Below are 13460 nucleotides of genomic sequence, written 5' to 3' on the forward strand. Positions count from 1 at the left end.
GTGGGCAAATTAATCTCAATTCCCCCCCCCCCCATGGCAAGAAGTCAGTGCCCCCAATGCTACATGAAATATTTAGTTAATATCAATGACAGATGAAACCCAACAACCTCAGTTGCATCAGGGAGCGAAGCCCTAAAATTATTCCATATCTTCTGTATCTCTAGTCATGGCTGGCCATACGTTGGTTCTACTGAGTCTTTCATGCTTGTACTGATTGGGGCCAACTGGGTTTTACAATCTTGGGGTGAATACCTCCCAACACTGGCTGGCCCACTCTAGAATGCTCGTGAGATAAGACTCCCCACACTATATAAATTGCACCTCCTGGAGACAAGAGACCTGGAATGAATTGATGATGAGAACTGATGGAACTCAACAACCTCTGTTGCATCTGGGAGAAAAAGCCATAAAATTATTCCATATCTTCTGTATCTCTAATGGCTGGCCATACGTAAGTTCTACTGAGTCTTTCATGCTTGTACTGATTGTGGCCAACTGGGTCTTGCAATCTTGGGGTGAATAACTCACAGCATTTGCTGACCCAGTCTAGAATGCTTGTGAGATAAGACGCCCCACACTATAAAAATTGCACCTCCTGGAGACAAGAGACCTGGAGTGAATTGATGATGAGTCCATGCAGGGCTTAGGGAGGTGGTGGTTGGGGAGTGTTGGGGGTCTATCAGGCCAGCCAGCAACACCCAGTATGGGGGCCTCACCAAAATGACCCAGACCAGTGTCCATAGGTACGGTCATTGATGAAACATGTCATGCATGTGAGATGTTCCTCATATCTTAGTGGGTTTGCCTTCACTGATACCACGTGGGTAAGTTTCAGATATAATTGGACACGTTGGACATCTTTGATGTATCTACTTAAGGCCCCAGTCATGTATCTCCATTTTGCTCTAAACCCGGCCCTGTGGCTACACTGCATAGACAGTCTGATCAACAGACAAAAGTTCCTGATGCAGGAGCCTTAGCGAGCCCTACAGGGGGGTTACATACCTGCCCCATCCCACCCGATTATTCAACACAAGAGCCAAATCAGATGTTCTGTGCCACAACAGGGGACATTTATCAACGTCAGTGTTTCTCCTAATCCCCCGAGTCGCATTGTTTCTTGTCAGACCAATTCATTAATCAATTATCTTTAAATACGCCGCCACTTTAGGAAGGTTGTGGGCGGGTTGGTGGCTGAAACAGGACAGAGGAACCGCGCTCGGCAGAGGGAAGAAAAAAATGCGCAGGGAGCAAAGTCTCTTGATGTATTTACTGTTGTCATTTTTAGCCCAAGTTTTCGACTTTGATAAATGGGCCACTTTCCTTCCTACCTCCCAGAATTGATGATATTTGACTGGAGGTTAGAAAACAAAAATGTCACCCCGTGAAGGTCGGGAGGGAAGACTAATTGTGTTTGTGTTTTGGTCAGTAGAGCATTTTAACATGGACGGGCAGAAAATAACTAGGACTCAGAAAAAAAAACAGCTGTGCCAACAGGACTGGCTGGCCAACACTGCCCATACATTAGTCCCATAGCTACAGCCGACCTTATGGAGATGCAACTGCCACCTTTTCTACCATCCATCATTTCTCCAATATAGCAATTCCACACAAAAAATTAGAGCGCTCACCTGTTACTCCATCAACCTTTTCAGGTATCTGGTGCTAAACAGCATACAAGGCCCCCTGCGAAGAGCCAGTAAAATTGCCATGTTTTTGAAGTTTGCAATGAGCCAATAAAAGTCACTTTTTGCATTGGCAAAACTGGATTGTGTGCTACAGCTACTTTGGACTTTGTTTTCTCCAAAATAGCAGTCTCTACAGTTATGTAATAAAAGACATTTATTTTGCCCTGGGGCAGTAACCCATAGCAACTAATCATTAGGTGTTACTCATGTATTGTTTGAAAGCAAAGCATCTGAGCTACAGGTTATAACACTGTTGGTTGTTAGGGATTATAAAACCATTGTATGTTAGGGGTTACAGGACCATTGGTTGCTAGGGGTTACAAGACCCATTTGCCAGCTAAAGAGCTGCTGTCTAATCCAGATCCTCTAGAATTCCTAATCTTCCCACCATCTATATTCACTATTGTCATTATCCCTTTCTATTCTCTGAAGAGCAAAGTGTTAAGTCCTGTTTCATTCTTCGTCTGGAAATGATCTTTGTTATAAATGACATTACCTCTCTTCCCCCCGTCACACACAATACAATTACCTGCTGTATTTACATGGGACTGACATGTTTTGGTCTCCTGATACAATCAAATTAATTCTGTGGAAGTGGAAAGTTATATCAACCTATCATTTAGTTACCATTTCTCTTTTTGTTTTAATTTATAGATTGTGAGCCAGAAAAAAACAAATAAAAAGTATCAAGTTCCTCTGTACAGACTATAAGCAAACTTAGGGGACTGTTCCTGCTGAATTGTGCTTAGTACAGGGGAATACCTATGCTGTCATAGTTTTATGGGATCTCTCTGTACAGACTATGAGCAAACTTAGGGACTGTTCCTGCTGAATTGTGCTTAGTACAGGGGAATACCTATGCTGCCATAGTTTTATGGGATCTCTCTGTACAGACTATGAGCAAACTTAGGGGCTGTTCCTGCTGAATTGTGCTTAGTACAGAGGAATACCTATGTGCCATAGTTTTATGGGATCTCTCTGTACAGACTATGAGCAAACTTAGGGGACTGTTCCTGCTGAATTGTGCTTAGTACAGGGGATACCTATGCTGCCATAGTTTTATGGGATCTCTCTGTACAGACTATGAGCAAACTTAGGGACTGTTCCTGCTGAATTGTGCTTAGTACAGGGAATACCTATGTGCCATAGTTTTATGGGATCTCTCTGTACAGACTATGAGCAAACTTATGGGACTGTTCCTGCTGAATTGTGCTTAGTACAGGGAATACCTATGTGCCATAGTTTTATGGGATCTCTCTGTACAGACTATGAGCAAACTTAGGGACTGTTCCTGCTGAATTGTGCTTAGTACAGGGAATACCTATACTGCCATAGTTTTATGGGATCTCTCTGTACAGACTATGAGCAAACTTAGGCGAGTGCCTCTTTTTCCTCTTTCCCCCAAGTGCAGTTGAGCAGAGGGGCAGTAAAGTAAAGAAGAATAATGCAGGAATGTTCTGGTGCCTCCGGCTGAGATCTCAGTGACAGGAAAATAGCCCCGGGGGAGAATGAAGTGCCCTCCAGCAATTACCCCTCGTAATCAGTTATTTATTGCACCGATGTGTCCTGTTCCCTGGAGAGACTGACTGCACATTGACATCCTTAGTATGAGGGACACTTTCCCAGGCAAATTGCTGTATTTCTTTATCCCTTTCCATTCCGACTCGAGAAACAATGTAGTCAGAAATCAGTTCTCCTCCATGTCTGTTAACTCATGTCTGCTACACTGTTTCAGAAGTCAGAAGCAGCACTGCAGAGAAAGGGACAGACACAATGACAGTTACACAGAACTATAAACCCAGTGAGAATGAGGAATGAATGGATATTGGGAAGTTGTATCAGGAGTCAGAAGCAGCAGTGCAGAGAAGAGAAAGGGACAGACACAATGACAGTTACACAGAACTATAAACCCAGTGAGAATGAGGAATGAATGGATATTGGGAAGTTGTATCAGGAGTCAGAAGCAGCAGTGCAGAGAACAGAAAGGGACAGACACTGACAGTTACACAGAGCTAACACAGAGACAGGGCACAATGTACCCCCTACTGTAAATGATAAGGATATTAGAAGTCACTGAGGGGTTGTTCTGTGACCATATAAAGGCACAAGGCTGCAGGCTGAGTTATACAGGGAACTCTGAGTATCACTCATGTATTATAAGGGATAGTGTACCCCCTACTGTAAATGATAAGGATATTAGAAGTCACTGAGGGGTTGTTCTGTGACCATATAAAGGCACAAGGCTGCAGGCTGAGTTATACAGGGAACTCTGAGTATCACTCATGTATTATAAGGGATAGTGTACCCCCTACTGTAAATGATAAGGATATTAGAAGTCACTGAGGGGTTGTTCTGTGACCATATAAAGACACAAGGCTACAGGCTGAGTTATACAGGGAACTCTGAGTATCACTCATGTATTATAAGGGATAATGTACCCCCAGCTGTAAATGATAAGGATATTAGAAGTCACTGAGGGGTTGTTCTGTGACCATATAAAGACACAAGGCTACAGGCTGAGTTATACAGGGAACTCTGAGTATCACTCATGTATTATAAGGGATAATGTACCCCCAGCTGTAAATGATAAGGATATTAGAAGTCACTGAGGGGTTGTTCTGTGACCATATAAAGACACAAGGCTACAGGCTGAGTTATACAGGGAACTGCGAGTATCACTCATGTATTATAAGGGATAATGTACCCCCTACTGTAAATGATAAGGATATATTATCAGGTTATTTATGGCTCTTGTGTTTTATAATTGAATTATTATTCTGGAGTGAGGATTGTGGGAGCTGCTCCAGACTGACGGATGTCCAGTACAGACAGACAGACAGATAGGAAACAGTTACATTTCTGGAGATGAGGGTTTTGTTTGTCTGAACTTGCTTTGGCCTAAGGCAGCTGTTAGAGGGTGGAATGGAGCCCATTGGTGGGTCCCAGGTGGTAAACTCTGTTATTATCAAGCGCAGATAGAGAAACCTTGATCTTCAAAAAAAGAGACACATAATTAGTCACCTCGTTTGTGAATAAATGGAATTCCAGGCCAGGGAAGCTGAAAGAATCTGTCTGACTGCGTCTCTTAAAGGGACACTTTCATCCCGCAATTCCCCCGTTTTAGGGTATAAACCACATTTTTAGTAATAAAGTTTGGTACATCAGAATTAAAAGGGAAGACCTTCTTTAGAAAGCTCTGCGGTTGTTGATGTCACAATGGACATTGTCTCAGAACCTGCTGATATTAACAACATGCCCGTTGCTTTGACAGCTATTAACCCTTTGAGTGACGGGTTACTTTGATCTTACTGGCAAGACACACAGGTCAAAGTGCAGTGTGGTAATGTGATAGATTTTTTACTTTTGCCGGCACTTACAGGGTTAAAGGGCCTATTAAATCAGTAATGAGAAGATCTGTTGTTCATTTGCACTCGTCCCCCCCATTAGTTCCTTCCAGAAAATGATTTTCTTTGAAGCACAAATGCTCATTTTTATTGTTCTGTGTTTGCTTATCTTCCCAATGATGGCAGACATCTTTGATGATTTGTATACACTGACCCCGCCCCTTACAGTCACGCAGCCCATGTTGTCAGCTGACCTTTGTGTAACTCTGCTCTTAGCTTGGACTTGGGTTGTACTTTATAGAGTGACACCGGCCTGTATCTGAGATCCAATCAGAACCTTCCCTAGCTGTACTTTATAGAGTGACACCCTGCTGTATCTGAGATCCAATCAGAACCTTCCCTGGCTGTACTTTATAGCGTGACACCGGCCTGTATCTGAGATCCAATCAGAACCTTCCCTAGCTGTACTTTATAGAGTGACACCCTCCTGTATCTGAGATCCAATCAGAACCTTCCCTAGCTGTACTTTATAGAGTGACACCCTGCTGTATCTGAGATCCAATCAGAAACTTCCCTAGCTGTTCTTTATAGAGTGACACCCTCCTGTATCTGAGATCCAATCAGAACCTTCCCTAGCTGTAATTTATAGAGTGACACCCTCCTGTATCTGAGATCCAATCAGAACCTTCCCTAGCTGTACTTTATAGAGTGACACCCTCCTGTATCTGAGATCCAATCAGAACCTTCCCTGGCTGTACTTTATAGAGTGACACCCTCCTGTATCTGAGATCCAATCAGAACCTTCCCTAGCTGTACTTTATAGAGTGACACCCTCCTGTATCTGAGATCCAATCAGAACCTTCCCTAGCTGTACTTTATAGAGTGACACCCTCCTGTATCTGAGATCCAATCAGAACCTTCCCTAGCTGTACTTTAAAACCTGACATATTTGCCAAAATTCCTGACAGAAAGAGAGAGGGATAAAGACCTATTTCTGGTGAAGGAGGTTTATAGGATACACAGAACAATGATACTTCAGTTATTAAATCTTATTATACATCATTGGGGGCAGCATAATCTTCAAAGGAGAATTAAACCATTAAAAAATGAATATTGCTAAAATGCCATATTTTACATATTATTGCACAAGGCTAAAGTTTGAGCTTGTCAATAGCAGCAATGATCCAGGACTTCAAACTTGTCACAGGGGGTCACCATCTTGGAAAGTGTCTGTGACACTCACATGCTCAGTGGGCTCTGATTGGCTGTTGAGAAGCTAAGCTTAGGGCTCGTCACTAATTATCCAGCAGAAAATGAGCTTCCCTGGCTGTAATATAAGCTGATGCTACAGGTTTGCTGATTATTCAATTCTGATGCTAATTGCACTGGTTTCTGTGCTGCCATGTAGTAATTATGTGTATTAATTACTAATCAGCCTTATATTGTGACATTTCTATTCTATGTGTACTGTATATTGTGAGTGGCTCCCTAAGCTCAGTAAGTGACAGCAGCACAGAGCATGTGAATCAGTGAATCAGCAGAAAAGAAGATGGGGAGCTACTGGGGCATCTTTGGAGACACAGATCTTTACTGCTAAAGGGCTGTGGTTGCCTTGGGCTGGTACAGAAGCACAAAACATCATGTTCAACATTTCTAGCTGCAGAGTTGGATTGTATAAGGCCACACTGGGCGAGTAACAAAGTCAATACAGCAGCTCTAGTCCTTAGTTCTGATCAGCTCTGACTTGTGCTGGAAACATTTGCTGTCTAATAATATTTTTTATGACCCCCCAGAACTCCCCCAAACCCCCCAATAAACTTCTTTATCATCATTTACATGCAGATATTCACCCTGTACCGATAGAGAATTCAGCCAGATGCGCAGTTTTTCCACTTCCACTGTACTTGCCCTTTGCACTTGGGAGCACTTTAACCTATTGAACTGACGCGTGGGGGTCTTTTTTTTTTTTAATGTTACTCCCCACCAGGAAATATCGTCACATTACAGTCATTTGTATTGTATCTCCGGCAATTCTGCCCAGATAAGCGAAACCGTATGTTTCACGTTTAAAGTGACCTCCTACGTTATGAGCAACCTCTGAGCCATCTCTTGTTCCCCTCCTAATCGGCGTATCAGCCGTGGGCCTTTAATGTGGATCCCATGTGTAACAGGTTAGCGCGGGGCAATCCAATGCCTATCTGTTTGGGGGGTTTTCTTCTTGATTTAAACATTTGGGAAACATATGGAACGTAACAGACATTAGCCCATATGTCAAAAATAGCTTGTGTTTTACTGCCGTTATTAAACCGTTTCCCCTTTAACCCCACTGTGTTTACCAAAGCAACTTTTTCTTGCAAATTGTTACTGCAAAATACGGCAACAAAAAAAAAGGGAATGGGAGCCGGGAGCAGACAGGTGTCTTCATTCACTACAGAAGCCAAAAACATTTCTGGGAGTCTTTTTATAACTCAACGACAGCTTTAAGGGATGAACGTTCATCCAACAGAAAAATATAATTGACCCCGGAAATTAGGGATCCACCGAATCCAGGATTTAGTTCGGGATTCGGCCTTTTCTCAGCAGGTTTCGGATTTGAATCCTTCTGCCCGGCCAAACCGGATCTTAATACGAATTTGCATATGCAAATTAGGGGCGGGGAGGGAAATCATGTGACGTTTTCCCCTTCCCACCCCTAATTTGCATAAGAATTCAGTTCGGTATTCAGCTTTTGTCAGAATACACAGTGATTAGATTTACCTGCTTTATAAGAAATCAGCACTATGATCAAAAGGAGAAAATGTATTCAGAGCACTGCATTCACCCCGGAAATGCCAGTACAATCGCTACAGAAAGTATTGCTTTATACCCAAGCTGATTTAGAGCATTGCATTAACTCCACTTATGCCATCAAGATCACTGTAGGAAAAAAAACCAGAGCATTGCATTAACACCAGGCATGTCAGTAATATCAATACAGGTATTAACTTTAGAGCATTGCATTAACACCAGACATGCCAGTGAGGTCGCTGTAGAAATGAATTCAGAGAAATACATTAATTCCACATATTCCAGCAAGATCACTGTAGGAATTGTATTCAGATTGCATTGTATTAACCACACACATGCCAGTAAAATCATGATAAGATGTAGATTCAGAGCATTGCATTAACACCAGAGATGCCAGTGAGGTCACTGTAGAAATGACTTTATAGAAATACATTAACTCCACGTATACCAGCAAGATCACTGTAAGAAATGTATTCAGATCATTGCATTAATCCAATACATACCAGTAAAATCATGATAGGATATGGATTCAGAGCATTGCATTAACACCAGAGATGCCAGTCTGGTCACTGTAGAAATGAATTCAGAGAAATGCATTAACTCAACATATACCAGCAAGATCACGATAAGAAATGTATTCAGAGCATTGCATTAACCCGATACATGCCAGTAAAATCATGATAGGATATGGATGCAGAGCATTGCATTAACACCAGACATGCCAGTTAGATCACTCTAGGAAAATCAGTCAGAGTGTTCTTGGCAAGATGATTGCATAGGAAATATATTCATATTAATGCATTAACCCACAGACATGCCAGTAAGATCAATTTTGGAAATTAATTCATAGTATTGAATTAACCCCATGTATACCAGTAAGATCACTGTAGGACATGTATTCAGTGCTTTCTATTAACCTGACACATGCCAGTAAAACCATGAAAGGATATTGATTCAGAGCATTGCATTAACACTAAGCATGCCAGTAGGTTTTCTTTTAACTCCAGAAATGATTGTTATTGCATTAATCCCATACACACAAATTCAGAGTATTGTATTAACCCCATGTATACCAGTAAGATCACTTTACAAAAAAAGTATTCAGAGCATTGCATTAATCAAACACGTTCCAGTAAGATCACTACTGGAAATGGATTCAGATTATTTGTCTGTTATCCAAAAAGTGCAGTCTGAGCAGTTTCTGACTATGCCCCTTGGGGTACATTACAGGGAGCCCTCTACAGACACAAAGCTGATATTTGATGCTGTGGATAGGAATCCTTTGTGCGGATGCTGGGGGTTGCAAGGGATGGGAAAAAACAAAGCTGTTGTTTCACTCCTACACAATGCCACACTTTGATGGGTAACAGCTTCTTTCAGCTAATTGCCAAAAACCATTGGGTTTGAGTGGGTTTTTTTTTTGCAGCATTTTCCCTATAAAAGTAAAGGAATTTAAAGTTGCATCTGAAATCACTATATAAATCAAGGTAGGAGGTTGCTGTGCTGTGCCAGGCCTCGGCCTCGTACAAAGGATAATGTTGCAAGAGCAGAGACCCCCTAATTGGCCAGGAAGTGCCTGGGGCAGGGAACACTGGGGGCAGCAGGGACCATAAGGAAGACATTCACATACCTGCGCTGACTCCTAATGAAACATGGGTCTGACATTCTCCCCTGTTATCAGAACAGTCTGAGCTTTTTGTTCTCAATCTAACAATGAGCACACAATAAGCTATACCTTCATACTGTACTGTCTAAGGGAATCAATATGGCACCTCCTCCTCCCATATGTATAAATACAAATATACAGAGAAGGAATGTTCTGGGCACACAATAAGCTATACTGTACTGTCTAAGGGAATCAATATGGCACCTCCTCCTCCCATATGTATAAATACAAATATACAGAGAAGGAATGTTCTGGGCACACAATAAGCTATACCCTCATACTGTACTGTCTAAGGGAATCAATATGGCACCTCCTCCTCCCATATGTATAAATACAAATATACAGAGAAGGAATGTTCTGGGCACACAATATGCTATACCCTCATACTGTACTGTCTAAGGGAATCAATATGGCACCTCCTCCTCCCATATGTATAAATACAAATATACAGAGAAGGAATGTTCTGGGCACACAATAAGCTATACCCTCATACTGTACTGTCTAAGGGAATCAATATGGCACCTCCTCCTCCCATATGTATAAATACAAATATACAGAGAAGGAATGTTCTTGGCACACAATAAGCTATATCCTCATACTGTACTGTCTAAGGGAATCAATATGGCACCCCCTCCTCCCATATGTATAAATACAAATATACAGAGAAGGAATGTTCTGGGCACACAATAAGCTATACCCTCATACTGTACTGTCTAAGGGAATCAATATGGCACCTCCTCCTCCCATATGTATAAATACAAATATACAGAGAAGGAATGTTCTTGGCACACAATAAGTTATACCCTCATACTGTACTGTCTAAGGGAATCAATATGGCACCTCCTCCTCCCATATGTATAAATACAAATATACAGAGAAGGAATGTTCTGGGCACACAATAAGCTATACCCTCAAACTGTACTGTCTAAGGGAATCAATATGGCACCTCCTCCTCCCATATGTATAAATACAAATATACAGAGAAGGAATGTTCTTGGCACACAATAAGCTATACCCTCATACTGTACTGTCTAAGGGAATCAATATGGCACCTCCTCCCATATGTATAAATACAAATATACAGAGAAGGAATGTTCTGGGCACACAATAAGCTATACCCTCATACTGTACTGTCTAAGGGAATCAATATGGCACTACCTCCCATATGTATAAATTCAAATATACAGAGAAGGAATGTTCTGGGCACACAATAAGCTATACCCTCATACTGTACTGTCTAAGGGAATCAATATGGCACCTCCTCCCATATGTATAAATACAAATATACAGAGAAGGAATGTTCTGAGCACACAATAAGCTATACCCTCATACTGTACTGTCTAAGGGAATCAATATGGCACCTCCTCCTCCCATATGTATAAATACAAATATACAGAGAAGGAATGTTCTGGGCACACAATAAGCTATACCCTCATACTGTACTGTCTAAGGGAATCAATATGGCACCTCCTCCTCCCATATGTATAAATACAAATATACAGAGAAGGAATGTTCTGGGCACACAATAAGCTATACCCTCATACTGTACTGTCTTAAGGAAACACTATGGCACCTCCTCCCATATGTATATGTACAACTTGTTTTAGATTTAAAAAACATTAACACATCTGCTAACAATTAATGAAGCATATTTGATGATACGGGCAAGACCCCGCTTACTATTTAAGTGTCAGTGTTTGGAGAGCCGGTCTCCCGGGGCCTGAAAGGGAGCAATAATGGTGTACCTCTCCTAGAGTTCTGATCTTCTGCTACAATTGCTGGTACAGAGGGTCTGTGGAAAATGGCAGCACTCTTTAAATCACTGTTGAGGGCTTATGTAGAGGTCCTTAATGTATGAGTTGCACTCAACAGCAATGTAAAGTTACTGACTGTAGCCATGTTCTTTTGCCTCCATCTTGCCCTGGTCTTGCCATCTTGCCTCCGAGTCTTTATTTGTCAAGCCAATAAACTTTTGTTAATGCTCCCCAACACCTGAACTTGGCTCATGGGTCAAAAAGGTTGGGGACCCCTGCTCTAGACCAACATGTCGTTTTGAACTCCATTGACACCATTATTCTTATGTTTGTGGCCCTTAAGTTTTTATTATGTTTGGCAGATAACATGTATCTCCTTTTCTTCCAGTTAAAGAAGAGAAAGACACCTAAAAATGAAAGGCAGATCTTTATGCTGGTCTTTAGATCTAGACACCTCCCTCACCGATGCCACCAGGCAAGAACCCGATGAAGAGCCCTGCTCCCATAGGTGAAACCTCAAGCAGAAGAAAAAGGCGTGTTCTATGCAATCCCTGTATAAAGAAGGAGCAAGGTCTCCTCCTCAAAGGTCTCCTAGTGGTGTAACTCAACAATCTCCTGCCACTTGGGCACAGTAGGCATAAATGAAGGTTGAGCCTTGTATGTGCATCAAGGTGTAGGAGGAAATATTAGAATATCCCAGAGAAAATTCTACTTAGTGGTGTAAATTCTGCCTCTTGTTGTAGCTGCCATTTTGAATACATTTGATTATGGTGTTGAGCGATGTCATCTTTACTCTTTCCAGTCAACATCCTTTTCCCGAAATGTTTGAAGGGAATTTCCCCCACTTTAGTCTCTTGAATCTTACCAGCCTAATGACACCAATCAGAGGTTGTGTATATGGACATTTAATGTGTCAGGTCCTAATGCAATACACATCAAGCCAAGCCAAGAGGTCCAAGTCAAACCAGCCGCAAGATCTACATGTGCTTTTGGTTGCCTCCACCAGGGATGTCCAACCTCTAGTTCTACTTCTTGAATAGACACATTCCACCATCCTCTGATCGCCCTCATTCATCTGAGGTGGGCACTGGATGGGGTGATGGAGGTAAAGGTCAACAAGAGCAGTAGGACCATTTGTTGGACATCCCTCCTGGAGATCAGGAAGCCTCCATAGCAGCTGCTGCTAGTCGTATACTACCTGGCTATAGGATTCTTGGAAATGTAGTTCTGACACAGGTGGAAGATCCTTGATGCTTGATAGATTATTTTTGGAATAAAACCATAAGGCAAAAAAATTCCTCTGTGTCTCTTTGCCCTTTAAGAAAATCCATAGCAAGCTACACCAATGATATGAGGTTGTTTCAGGAAGTCAAAATTATATATGATGGACTTTTCCCACCTCCTCCAGTCGCCTTTTGCACTGGTAATCATATGGCCTCTCCCACAACGGTTGCTTGCGGTTCTGATGAACAGGAAGTTGGACATGGTTTTCTTCTAAGGCACAGGAAGTAAATTAAATAATAAACCTCTTATATTCTATTAAGTTAATGAACCTTCCAGCTGTAGTTTTTCCTTAGCAAACCAATAAGACTATGCTCAAATGCATTTGTCTTTTTGACTCAGGAAATATGAACTAATAGTTCATCCCCAGACCTGAAGGCAGTCAATCAATGGGGAGATAACCCCCAGCAAAGTACAGTCATTGTCAAACTCTGGGCCAGGTTGGAAATCAACTAATATGTAATGGAACTGTTGAACCTTTTGCTCTCGGGAGAGCTCAACTCAACTGTGGAGCCACGCTCTACACTCAGGCATTAATGGGTCAAGCATTAGAATTGTGGCGTGTTCCTCTGACACAGTATGGGACATCTGAATCCAAGACATCATTTCAAGTGGCACCAATGTTCTTGGCCGACTTAATCGAGAGGCTACCACATCTGCACGTTGGGTTGGGTTTCCCCCCTGAGAACATTGGTGCTCACCAGGAGATGAGTTAATGCTGTTAATTCTGTTATAATGATAAATGTGTTATTTGTTTCCTACAATTGTGACATCGCAACTGGATGATTGTAACAATTGGGACGTTGTCATCTTAATGTTGTGACATTCTTACTCATGGGATTATAAGGATTAATATCCCCCCGACTAGCAATTCTAAGAATATTAGAAACTGGTGGTATCACCTACCCTCGGCATTTGTACATTTTATGCGGTGGTTGGA

General features: G+C 41.9%; 1 protein-coding gene across 6 annotated transcripts in view; it reads left to right on the forward strand.

Moving 5' to 3' along the window:
• LOC108704021 (ERC protein 2-like) overlaps positions 1–13460 on the forward strand; it is a 528894-nt gene extending 515434 nt beyond the window's left edge. For all 6 annotated transcript variants that reach the window (XM_041590955.1, XM_041590958.1, XM_041590956.1 and 3 more), the window contains one exon: positions 11628–13460. The gene's annotated coding sequence lies outside the window, so the exon portion shown is untranslated. The remainder of the gene's footprint in view (positions 1–11627) is intronic.

This window comes from Xenopus laevis, chromosome 4L, assembly GCF_017654675.1.
Source record: "Xenopus laevis strain J_2021 chromosome 4L, Xenopus_laevis_v10.1, whole genome shotgun sequence".
Taxonomy (NCBI): Eukaryota; Metazoa; Chordata; class Amphibia; order Anura; family Pipidae; genus Xenopus; species Xenopus laevis.